Below are 13,764 nucleotides of genomic sequence, written 5' to 3'. Positions count from 1 at the left end.
TGTTCTCTCCTGTCCTTTCCTACTTCATAGGCTTAATTCAGTTCCTCCATAGATCAGCTTCTGGCTATGTATAATTTAAGCCTATTTCTTCTCCACGTTCTTCTGTGGCTTGACTCAGCTGGACAGTTCATATTGCTAAATAACCTCTGACCCTGCATATCCTCATCACTGACACCTTGGGAAGGTGGTACAGTTGATGATGGCTTACAATAACTTCACTCTACATGGAAGCATCTGCAAGCCACATGAATGTATCCCACACACTCCAGTAAATGTAGCCCCTCTAAAGTTCCCCTTAGCCACATCCCAACCTACCAGACATTCCAGTACAACCCAATGCAAGAAGTGTGACAGAAGGAAAGTGGGGATTAAAAAAAAAACAGTGAACTTAACTGATTAAAATTAAAATAGTTTACTTTCATAAAGTTAACAAAAACCCATGACCAGGTGACCATATTGATAGGGGCATTTCCAGGGCCTTGAAAGGGACTCTGCAAGTGAGTGGCCCTGAAATTTAAGCTTCCTTAGCTTCTTAGCTTCATGCACATCTACTTCTCCATACTCTTTTGGACCTAAGCATGAATACTAAACATTTCTAATATATACTTATCCTGCAGCCTTTGGTGCCTAGCATCATTATAATAAATTTTTCTTCCCTCAACTCCCTATCTACAGGATAAGTATCTCGGATCTGATATGCATGGTAGTGTTTCAAATTTTGGAATTGCTTGGATTTGGGGACTATTTGTATAGACTTCACTGATTTAGCATCCTAATCTGAAAATCCCAAATCTAAAATGCACCAAAACCTAAAATTTTTTGAGCATCATGTCAGCACTCATAAAGTTTTGGATTTTGGATTTTTGCATTAGGGACTTTCAACCTGTACTTCCTTTTCTATTCCATTGGTCTGCTTCATACTGTCCCTGGTGTTCATGGCCAAAGATGCCTATTTCTCTTCCTATCTTGGGAGGTTACTTGTGGATTCTTACATCCTCAGAGCAGAGCAAATGTAAGAAATATGGATGTTTTACATTGGAGAAAAGCTAGCCTCTTCAACAAATGGTGCTGGGAAAACTGGAAATCCTTATGTTTCAAAATGAAGTTAAACCTCTATCTCTCACCCTGCACAAAAATCAATTCAAAGTGGATGAAGGACTTAGGCACTAGAATCCTGTATCTAATAAAAGAAGAAGTACACCCAAATCTCTACCTTGTTCAGCTTAGGAACTGACTTCCTTAACAAGACTCCTAAAAAGCAAGAAGTAAGATAAAGAATCAACAAATGGGATGGAATCAAACTAAAAAACTTCTTCTCAGCAAAGGAAACAATCAATAACATGAAGAGAGAGCCTACAGATTAGGAGAAATTCTTCACCACAGGCATCTCAGAGCATTAATCTGCAGGATATAAATAAATAACTCAAAAAACTTAACACACACAAAAAAACAAATAACCCAATCAATAAATGGGCTAAGGAACTGAAAAGACACTTCATCGAAGAAGAAATACAATCGATCAACAAATATTATGAAAAAATATTCAAAATCTCTAGCAGTTAGAGAAATGCAAATCAAAACTACAGTGAGATTCCATTTCACTCCAATCAGAATGACAGTTATCAAGAATGCAAGCAACAATAAGTGTTGGCAAGGATGTGGGGGAAAAAAGTATACTCACACATTGCTGGTGGGATTGCAAATTAGTGTAACCACTATGGAAAGCAGCATAGAAATTCCTCAGAAAACTTGGAATGGAACCACTATTTGACCCAGCTATTCCACTCCTAGATTTATACCGAAAGGACTTAAAATCAGCAGACTACAGTGACAGAGCCATGTCAATGTTTATAGCAGTTCAATTCACAATAGCTAAACTATGGAACCAACCTAGGTGCCTTTCAACAGATGAATGAATAAAGAAATTGTGGTATATATACACAATGGAATATTACTCAGCCTGAAAGAAGAATTAAATTATGGCATTTGTTAGTAAATGGATGGAGCTGGAGAATATCATGCCAAGTGAAATAAACCAATTCCAAAGAACCAAAGGCTGAATGTTTTCTCTGATATGCACATGCAATTCACAATAAGTATGGGGGAGGGAGAATAGAAGTACTTTGGACTAGACAGAGGAGAGTGAAGGGAGGTGGAGGGGACATGGGGTAGGAGGGATAGTAGAATGAATCAGACATTATTATTATTACCCTAATGCATATATGATTATGTGACCTTTGTAACTCTACATCATGTCCAACCAGAAGAATGAGAAGTTATACTGCATTTATGTATGATGTGTCAAAATGCATTCTACTGTCATGTATAACTAATTAGAACAAATTTAAAAAATTTTTAAAGGAATATAGATGTTTTCCTTGATGATAATTATTTCCCCTCATTGTTGTAAATAAGTTAATGTATTGAAAGAACTTTCCCCCTTAATGGAGAGATAAGATGGAAGAAGAAACGTGGAAACAAACCTCCTCCCAAGTAAAATACATAAGAAAGACAATTGGAAATCCTGATGAATTATTAGAATGAAGTAAAAGAAATTCAGTCCTAGCACCAGGCCTTTTTAAACTACAGCTTCAAATCACGGAATCACCCATTTATTGTTTTCCATAAGTGGTTCTGAGTGAAAAGATCTGAGAAAGATTACTCAAGACATATTCAGTATACTTCCATTTTTTCATATCACCCTTTCCTCCTTTTTGGAAAAGCATTTTCCTTATCTATCAAATGAATTTTTACACAGTTTTCAAGGTTTCATTCAAAGGTTGTATATTCTATGAGTCTTCCTCAAAACAACTGAAGCAAAATTATGACTCTTTCATCTTCTGTAACTCCTTTTACGCCTATTTTATCATTTAATAGACATCTTATAGTTAAATATTCGCCTATCTCCCATCTCCCAATCAGGTCATCATTTCTATAAAGGTTTTATTCTTCTTTATAATCTCAGTGCCTATGCTGCCAGTGTTGGTGCTAATAATGTTTGACAACTGTTTGATGGGACAGGGGACAACTGATTTGTAGCATTAGTTCATTCCATTTTGTAAATGCTCCCACTATGGACAATGGCAAGATGCCAATGCAACATCACTGAGCACAGGGCTGGAAAGAGGTACATAGTAAATGTACATTCTGGATATTTCTACCAGACAAATGTAGTAGTAGAGATATGAGTAGGTAGAAAATGAAGCAAAATCAGTAGGAAGTGCTGAGTTATCTTTGCTTTTAATATAATTAACTTATTTGGAAGTCTGTGTAGTTTCATTTTTAATAGTTGCAGAGTTTAACAGTTAGTTCACCAAAGTTTTGAAAATTTAACTGTGTGTTCTTGTGAGCCTGTTCAAACCAACCCCCAGCACGGCACTGTTTGTGGCTTCTTGGAAATAAATGTTGGCAAGTCAGAATCATTTTCAGAGGATTCTAAAAAAAAAATTATATTTGTAGTGAACTCGGGACATGAATACTGACCTTGAATGGATGCCAATGTTATCCTCAGGTGATTTATTGCATTTGTATACAACTTGCTATCTCGTCAGTTCATAAAATCTTCAAAATGTGTAGATCTAGGAGAGAAAATCATAGAATAACACGAAGGCTACTGTTCATTTCCTGAAGTTCCTTGAGACATGACTTCCCCCTTGTATAGATAAAGTGAAGAGACCAACTGTGACTTTCCCCTCAGAATCACTGCAAAATGATCTTTCCTCAAGGAGGAATAAATAGATGTGGTACTGAGAAGTTTTTACTAGTCCAGCATCACAGTTTGGCCACAGGTTCCTAAATTGTACTACTTGCCTATTGGAGAGAGAATAAAACAAAGCAAATCATACAGTCCGGTCTGTCCCCAGAATGACTTGCTGCTGACCTTCATAGATGAAGTAATATTCTACAGGGAGATTTCAAAGTGAATTTTATACTTTATTCTAAATGGTCACACCTCTGGTGTTTGCTCTGTCATATAATAAATACTCATCTATATCAAATAGTGAAAAACAATTGGGAATAGTTTTTTGTTAAACAGCTACAACTTTTGAGTATGGCTTTAACAAAAGCATCCTATTAAGTTTTTTTTTTTTCAAATTTTGTAGTAACAAGTGAAAGGTCAATCATTTATGTCATGTTATGAACCAGTGGTCTATAATACGTGTTTATAAATTGGTGCTATAGTGCTTACTACACTAAACTGGATGGATTTTAAAACACTATGCCTTCAAGTTTTTGGAGTCAAATAGAAAGATTGAAAAGATCTACAAATTAAGAGTATGTGTTTAAATATGTTCCAAAAATTAAGGATTGTTATATAAATTATAAGTACATATTTCATGTGTTTCTAAAACTCCACAAGTTGCTTTGAGTTCCATTAAAGCATCATAGAAACCAAAGGTGTTGATTAGATCAGAATCCCTCCAGCAATACTGACTCATCTTAGCATCTCATCCACGAAAATTGGCCTATGATAGAGCACAAATAAAATGGTACTTAAACGTGAGTTACTAAAGACTGGCTGGGATAGGAAGTAGATGTTAGTAGGGAAACAGAATGAATGGGGACACATAAAAGCTGAATGCACCATGACACACAGGCTTCCTCAGTAGTGAATAATGATCTCATTCACCATTTCTGAGAAGCAGTGCTTTCATACGCAGTTCCTAGGGCAGAACCAAAGAGCTACCTAAATTTGAGCAGACATCTATCCATCTTCTAAAACCAGAGGAAATGCTTGCCAGGGCACAAGGGCTGTGCTGAAACATCAGTCTTATTCTCAGATCAAATGGTCTGTGAGGCACTGTTCATTGACTCGTGTTTGACCTGTGCAGACCTATTTATGAATCATAACAAAAGCTTAGTTTTTCTCTGAGTCCTGAAGTATTTGGAAATAGGAAAATCAAGTTGTCATTTGCTCAAATGGATTTTTTTTTTTTCTTTTTTTGGTACTGAGGATTGAACCCAGAGGGACTTTATCACTGAGCCGTATTCCCAGCCCTTTTAATTTTTATTTTTAAAACAGGGTCTCACTAGGTTGTTGAGGCTGGTCACAAACTTGCCATCCTCCTATGTTAGTCTTCCAAGCCTTTAGGGTTACAGGCATGTACCACCATGTCTAAATCAAATGGATTTTTTAAAAAATGTTTTTACTTGTAGATGGACACAATACCTTTTTGTTGTTGTTGTTGCTGCTGTGTTGTTGGTGCTGAGGATCAAACCCAGGGCCTTACACATGCCAAACATGCACTGTGCTACTGAGCTACAACCCTAGCCCCTCAAATGGATTTTTAATGGATCAAAAATAAAATGAAAGATTTCAGGACAATGATACTTTCAGATATTTATATCACTGGAAAATGATACTTTAAATGGTGTTCACCCTATAATACACCCCCAAAATTGTCTGAATTATCTAAAAATGCCTGGCTAACTTATGTACTACTTACATTGGAAACCTTCTATAATCTTTTATAGTCAATGAAGATTCACTTTTCATTGAATTAGACTATATTAACTTTAATTTCTGAAAGTGTTCTCGAGTTTTTAAAATTTGTTTAATAATCATTAGACAAAATAATAATGACACTTATAATGTTACAAGCTGTATTATAATAATCTATTTACTTTTCTCTTTTTCCCTCTAAACTGTAAGTTCTGAAAATAAGACACAGACTTTATTTGTCCTTGGATTTTCTGAGTAGTACACTGATACTATTTGATGAATGAATTTCTTAGAAAGAGATGACAGCATGTTTTATTGGATCCAATTTGTGTTACACATATAAAAATACACAGAAAAAAAATCAGCAGCAGTATATTCCTCTAGGGAAGAAGATGGGGAGAGGTTATCAGGAGCTCTTTACTTTGTGTTTCAGAGTCTTCTGATTGTGTTTATTACAAACTTATTCTAATACTTGCATAATTAAAAAGAAATGTTTAAAGCCCAAAACCATGGTAACTTAAGTTTATAGATGAAAAAACTTTGCAACTAACTTTTTATTATATTGATGGTGACGTCTTTGCTAAATTATGTTACCCCTTATTTTGTTTTCTAAGGAAGAGAAATTACATTCAAACATTTTCTTAATTATGAAAGTGTTCAAATATCTGTTTATGGCATGACTTGTGCTTTCCATTCATGAAGGCTTTTCCTGTTTAGATTTAGTAAAACCAGAAGAGGGGGAGGAGAAGCAGTGCTGAGAGACATGGCTTCACACTTAATAAGACCTACCTTATTAGCCTGGAATTGCATCGTTGGTAGCAGTAGCGGTTAACAGACATACCCATTTGCTCTCCAACAGTTTCCTTCCTAGGAAATGAGCCACAGTCTCCTTCAGCACTGAGGGTTCTCCCAGGTATCTGGACTTACCTTGACTCTGCTCTGGACTCTCTGCTCTTCTAGTCTAAGAAAATATCCCCTTCTCTGTATTCTTCCTTCACAGTATATCTGACATCTGACCTTTATTTCCATTCGCACTACTGCCATTTAAATGTATGACTTGAAATATGAAATGCAAGTAACTTCAATGGCTTACTAACACCCTTCAATTTGTCTTCACACTGAGATCAGGATAGTTCACCTTCCTCTGTGGCCATTTATCTGGTAACCGGTTTCCTAGTTGTTGCTAGATAAAATTTGATTTCCTTAGACTAAGCTCCCAGTCCCTGAATAACTTTTCAGCTAGTTTCATAACTATTAGACATTCATTTATTCTAGTTGGAATACTTGTCTGGTTGGAATACTTGTTATTATTCCCCTTTGAACAATGTATGCTTTCTTTTCTCTGCCCACTTGCTTATACCATTTATGTTAATAAATCACCTTCAATCTTACACTGCTGTCTGTTGAAATCTTATATATACTTTGGGATTAAATTCTGTAAGCTTCTTCTAGAAGCCTTGTTTCATTTTAGGGACACTCTTCTGCGAATAGCTTTCTATTTATTTAAACACTCTTAGAGCCAGTACCACACATTTTCTTGTATCATTATTTATGTAACTTCTCTGTCCTTATTACTTTATTCACTTCTTATACATCAAGTAGTGTGCTAAGGTAATAATGGTATGGCAAAATATATTTATAGATGTTTAAAATATATAACTAGATATATAAATGTTTGAAATTCCTAATTGGACTTTAATTGGCTGATTTGGGTTATGACTTGTCTTAACAACAACAAAATTTATCTTATCTATTGGACAAAAATGTATTGATCATCTTTTTGGCTCCAGGCATTGTATGATAGAAGTCCTTCAGAACTTAAGTCCCTGGAGGGTTCTCGTTCTTCCATACACTATTCCCCATCCTAGCTCTCATTCCCTGCAGGCTCCACACACAACTGTGTATGCAAAGATGCAAAGTCCCACACTCATGACCTAGGCCCCTCTTTTTCAAAACTCTTTTCCTAGATGAATTTCTTTAAGGAGATCATTGATTAAAGAAAAGAAAACCTCTGGACCCTGGAAGGAGGAGACTCTGTCCTTTGCATCATTAGCAGATGAAACAAACATGTAATCTCATAAACCAGCTGAGGGATAAATGGATGAATTTTAGGTATCATGTGGCAAATGGTGAAAATTTGAGATCACTCTCCCTCACTCTGCCTGGAGAAGATAGACTAAGTAAAGATAGGGAAGAATAAAACATAATGCAACCAAAGAAGAGTTCATCTATTTGTTACTTCAATAAATATTTAGTAAGCATCTTTTATATGCATGAACATTTGAAGGTACCATAATAAAAGTAATCCCTGATATTAATCTTTGTGATAGTAAAAGGAGAAAGTACATGGATGAAAAAGGGAAACTAATAATAAACAGAATAGGGAAGAAATTTTGGTGTTACTCTAGAATGTAATATGGTTGTAAAACTTAGGTATATTCAGGATATAAGTTTGAATTTCACTGGAAGAACCATTTATGAAACAACTGTACCATTGCACTCAGGAGTACCCAACAGTTCACAAGAATTGATGACACAGTTTCAAATATGACTTGCTACAAGTATGACTTTCAGAATGAACATGGTACTTAGAGCCCTGTTCTATTATAGCTAAGCCTTCAATTTTGACATATATGTATATATCTTTTTTCTTTCACTAAGAGGTAGTTTTCTCTTTTACCTTGTTGATTGACCAGCTACCAAACCAAGAGAACTGCATTCAGAGCACAGATGTATTCTAGAGTAAAAGACAAAGTAATTATAATTCCATGTTGAAAATGAGAACAAAAAATAAGCACCCTCCCCAAAACTATAAATTTTCAAATTAAGAGGTGCTAGTGGATTCATGGGGATCCACAAGATGCCTTTTGTTTTGCTGTCTGAAGGAGAGCTGAGACTGCTTGTTTATATCATGGTGTCTCTTCAGCAGTAAGTCAGGAACACTTTATCTCCTGTGGCATGAGTACAGGGGGTGATTGCAGACAACCAGTCAGAGCAATTATAATAGTCTTTTTAATTCTGTGGTTCTTGATAAGCAGGATTTTATGATAAAGGCATCAAGCTGTAGACATGGCACCAGCAATGTAAATTGTTCTTGATTAGAATTACAAGGTACAAATGGACACATGTTCCTGGATGTAAATTTTCCCCCAGGATGTTTTTCAGTGTGTGGTTTTCGGGTGACTTGCATCACCTGAAAATTCTGATTTATAAATTCTGATTTTAATTCTGTAGGTTTGTCCTACAGAGATTCTGATTCCCCAGGTTTGGGGGAGTCCTCAGAGAATTCTAATGCAGACTGAAGTTTGAAAGCTATGGATGTAGAATGAATAGAATCTTTTCTTGGCATTCAATATAACTAAACTGCTAATAGGAATGAATTGCTTGTTTAAAAGTGCAGACTATGGATGACACACTGAAAGATAATGTAAAACCAGTGTCTTGCACTGAGAATCTTCATAATGTGCCTCACTGAGTTTTTACCAAATATATCCTGGGTCTTCTGTATTCATTTAGGAAAAGAAAGTAATGTCCAGAGACCTGATAAAGAATCTGCTTCTGAAAGGGAAAGAAAGACCTTTTAGCAAGCTTCTGAGTGTCTCCTTCCCCTCTGTCCTGCCAGCAGATGTCCTACAGGAGGTCCCAGGTGGACTTCCTGGAATGTGATTCTCTCTGCCCTTAAATACTTGGAGTCATTTGAAGCTCCAGAAAGCTCTGGTAGCCAACTGAGTTTCTCAAGCAGTCCTTTCTGCTCTCAGGACCTGGCCAGAGATTCCATGGGAGCTGCCATCAGTAAACTGGATATGGGAGATTTACATAGCAGCCTAGAAGGATAGAGTTTTTGGCAGCACCTCTTCAAGAGAGGTATTGAAAGAAAAGCTGAGATCTCTGATATGCAATATCCTAACTTCAGACTGTTTGCTTTGGGTTCTTAGGTGTGAAAGGCAATTTTTGGCTTTCTAAAAAGAAGAAACTTGTTAAGTCTTATACATCATATTTGCTCTAAATCAACTAAAAGGGAAAATGCAATTGTGCATTCATACAAATAAGAAGTTAATTTTGATTCCTCTAATGAAATAGTCATATTGAGTTTCACTTAAAAAGCAGCCTCTTAAAGTGCATTTATAATGATTTGATAAGTATCTTCATATTTTATAAAGCAAAATTATATTACTTAGAATTCATGCTAATGAGAAAAAAACCTTGCCCAAGCTGTCAAGGCTAAACCTAAAGCTTAAGTAAGTTAATTGTCTATGAATGACTGGCTTCAATCATTGCTGAACTCAGGTTCAATGTGTCACAGCATTTTGACTTTTAGCATCTAAAGACCCAGTTGGTGTTAGGAAAATCAGTCATTTCATTACTGTGGGATGCTCCCTTCAGGGTGGCAACATGAGAACTGGTGGCTTCAGATTTTCTTCCTTTCAGCTACCAAACCAGATAAAACAGATTTTCTCATTTCAAGAGTTCCAACAAAAATCCTTCATAGAAGATTATTGCTTCATTGAGTCAGTTTTCATCCCTGGATTTATCACTGTGGACAGGAGAGCAGATCTCATTGACTATCCAAGTCACAGGCTCATCCCTAGAGCAAGAGCAAAGAGGATCGAAGTCAGCTATGGTCAAACCACATGAACCTCAAAGGAAATTCCAAAGTGTTTTTCCCAGAAGAATGAGTAACTGGGCAGGCAGCAAGCAGCTGTTACACAGGTACACAGGTAAATCAGTAGTAAGGGAAATAGAGCAGTGGACCTTTTGGCAGCTGTCCTTCAGACTGATGTTTACTTTGATCTGGTATGGATAACCATTCTTAGCTAGAACAGTTTTAACCACCCCCATTTTCTCAGCTGTTCAATAACCATGTTATACTGTACTACAAAATGAGGCCATCATTAAGACAGCTCATTTATATCAGTGGCTAGACAGTGACAGATGTAATAGTGTGAGCATTACTATGCCATTAATTTACCTAGTGTCTCAGTTTGTTCTATGTTGCTATTTTATAGATGATTTGTAAACTGCTTTACTATTATGTTTTCATTATGAAATTTCTAGGATCCCCTAGAAAGTGCATTCAAATTAAATAGTTTTTGGTTCAATACCATACCAGTCCTTAGCTCTTCAAATTAATGATAGCTATTTAAATTCATATGGAAAGAAATTTAACTCTTCTCTCATAGAGAAGTTCCTCATTCATTTGTGTGCGTATTCTCTATCCTCTGTCCCTTTCCCACTCCAGGTTTCTGATTGTTTCTCAGTATAAAATTATCATTTGAAAAACTGTAACATTAAAATTTTCACCAAATAATTGGGTTGGTTTGGGCCTTGGTGATCAAAATATATCATGTTTTATAAAGTTTTAGAAGAAAAAGTGTTTTTAAACACAATTTTTTATATCTTGAAGCTATAACATGATGGTATGATTTCTTTCCTACAGATTGAAAGTAATGCTGCTATCTGTGAAAAGTTATCTGGTTTTCATTATTTCTGGGCAATTCCCAGTAATCATTCCTGTCAGTCTGCTACTGGTATGAGCTTTTGTAAGTTGGCCTTGATCCTAAGAAGTAGGAGTCGGAATCCAACATGTGTCCAGTTCCATTTCTCAGCCCTCTGAACTATGTGACTTTCTTAATACTGACATACTCACTGGCCTGCATCATGTAGTCAGCTGATCACAGAGAAAAGAACAGCCAGCTTCCATTTGTATGTTACTTTCTATTTTAGAAAGTACTTCCATGCACATATTCCACTGGATTCTCACAGTAGCTGAGCTGCTGTTTGCAGGTAGAGAATAGAGCTTGGGACCTGTAGTGACTTTCACTAGGTTATGTAACTTAAGAAACAACAGAGTCAGACATTTGTACTGAACTGAGTCTGCATTCTTTCCATCATACCCTTGCCTGGAATCCATTCTGGCATTTGCAGACTGTAAGATAGTGCTAAGCATACACGGAAGACACACTGCCATTGTGCACAAGCCTCCAAAGTCTGTAAGATCTAGGAATGTGTGGGTATCTCAGTTGGAAAACATGGGAACTTGACAGAAATTGAGAGTAGGAAGACACTGTGAAGAGGAACAAACCTTTAGATAACATTTTAAAGGATATTAAACCTATTGAATACCACCACCTTGACACCTAAGTCTCTGAACAATTATTTAAGGGGTACTGAATTTAAATATAAGTTAGTTCTTGCTATACTTGTATCACAATTCAAATAAGAGAAATATTTCCATTGAATGTCACTAGACTTGAAATATGTTGAATGTTTGAATACTTCCAAGCTTAACTATGGTTTACAAGCATGTGAAGATTTGCTTTTTTCCCCCCTTTTAAGTCTTTTCAGTATATTTTCAAATTTCAATGTAAATTTAAGATAATTTTTTTTCTCTCAGAATCACAAATTAATGGTTTAGATCTCTGAGAGCAATTTTTCTAACTCAGCTAACTTGTTGGAACTTTGAACTTCAAAAGGAAAATACTTTATCTAACTTCATTTTGGTCTCATTTTAAGAATGTCAGTAACAACTGTCATAACTGATACTTTTGGAGCTCTGTAATGTAAAATGACATAAGGTTGTCACTTTCATTTATCAGCAAGTAAGTTATGACTTGAATTCTAAATGAGGCCTACTGTCTTTCCTTGGTGGGTGGTATTATTTTTCTTTCAATTTCCTCATGATGTTGTATTTACAAAGTTAAGTGCAGAAAATCCAATTTGAGAGGCTGGAAGCAGATCAAATGATTTAATGAACTCAGTTTTATTTATATTAGGTGGGAAATCAAAGCTGAGACCAATAATTTCTCTGCCCATAAAAGAACTAGAGACCTAATTAAGCCTACTCAGAAAACCTGGTTAGAGACTGCTTATTTTCCAAATTTCCTGTATGAAATAGTCCTGGCTCATCTCATCACCTTTCTTGTGCATCCTTACCAAGGAAGATAAAATATAGGTAAATTTCACTGGCTTACCTGAATGAATGGCAGCAGGTAAACGTAGTGTGCCCCCCACACAAATCATTTATGATGTGGCACAGATCCATGCTGTTCCTTGTCCTGGCTCTTCAGAAACTGTGAATTTTATTTGAAAAGAAGAGTAGAATCTAGGTAAAAGTGCAATAATATCTGCATCTGGATCAGCTCAACCCTTTGGAGTCAGATCTGCTTCAGATTTGTTTCAAAGGCTTAATACAGGTTAGGGTACCTCCTCTGCTTTAAGATTTATTGAAAGGAATGCCTCTAAGGCATTTTCTAAGTCCTGAATATGTTTGTATTATTTGTGTAACCCCTGTAATCTAGGCTAATCACAGTCAGCTAAGAGTTTGCTTGACCTGTATTTACTTGAAATGGCTAACACCCATTTATAGGCGTATAAATCCTTCAAGTGTTTCCACTGTGCAGATTTGTAGAACCCCACTCCCACTTATGAGAAACTAAAATTGGGTCACAGATAAGCTGATTACTTGTGGGAAACAATTTTGGGGAGATGAATACAGCAATTTAGTTTCCCTTAATGTGAGGGATGAATTTATTCCAACAGGTTTATAAGCTGTAGTTTCAACCTGCAACTTTCTGTGTTGCTATTTTAAAATGTCACATTTAAAGGAGACAAACGAGGTAAAATAAGTAAATTTTGGTACAGAGCCTTAAGGCCTTTGAAAGAAAATTTGGGATCTTATGGATATTTCCATAAATTTTAAGCTTTTGATTATCTCCTGTCTTACTTCTTTGAGGGGCAGGATAAAATAGAGATGATTCATTTTACTCTATTGAAGATCCTATAGATAAGAACAAATGATTTTAAAGGAGAACTGAAGTTTAAACAGAAACTTTTCTTTATAAGCAAACATGTGCTAAATCTTTCAGTTAATGAAGCCAATAATTAAATATTAAAAACACTTTTGTGATTAAAAACACTAAAATGTGTGGCTCAGTAACGAGTTGAATACAGATGCTTTGAGTGGTGAGCATGAAGAGTAATACGTAGGTGTTCGTAGCAATATTAGGAATGAGATACGAGAGCCCAGGTGAAAAGGGAGAAGGCGCTTATGAATACTGAAAGGAGTGAGGGTTACTGATTTGCACAGAAATGCAGTGAGGGTGGAAAAGAAAGAAAAGATTTGATACGAGAGATATAGTCGCTGCTTTATGTTCATATTATAAGATGTATATGCTCTCTTTCTATCCTTGGTTTGGTTTTTGAATCGGGGTTAATTTTCCTGAACTGTTTCAGGTTTAGTTGCCAGAATCCTGAGTGAAAGACATTTGTAGTTGCTGTGTGGGTATCTAGTTTGGGAATGTAAGTCTTATCTGCAACCATGG

General features: G+C 36.0%; 1 protein-coding gene across 1 annotated transcript in view; it reads left to right on the top strand.

Annotated features, from left to right (window-relative positions):
* The window catches only part of ADGRV1 (adhesion G protein-coupled receptor V1), a gene marked incomplete at its 5' end in the record, with an annotated part of 585,014 nt that overhangs the window by 439,401 nt on the left and 131,849 nt on the right, over nt 1–13,764 (top strand).

This window comes from Sciurus vulgaris (assembly GCF_902686455.1).
Source record: "Sciurus vulgaris genome assembly, chromosome: 6".
NCBI classification, from domain to species: Eukaryota; Metazoa; Chordata; class Mammalia; order Rodentia; family Sciuridae; genus Sciurus; species Sciurus vulgaris.
Note: the sequence above shows the minus strand (reverse complement) of the source record. Positions and strands in the feature narration are given on the sequence as shown.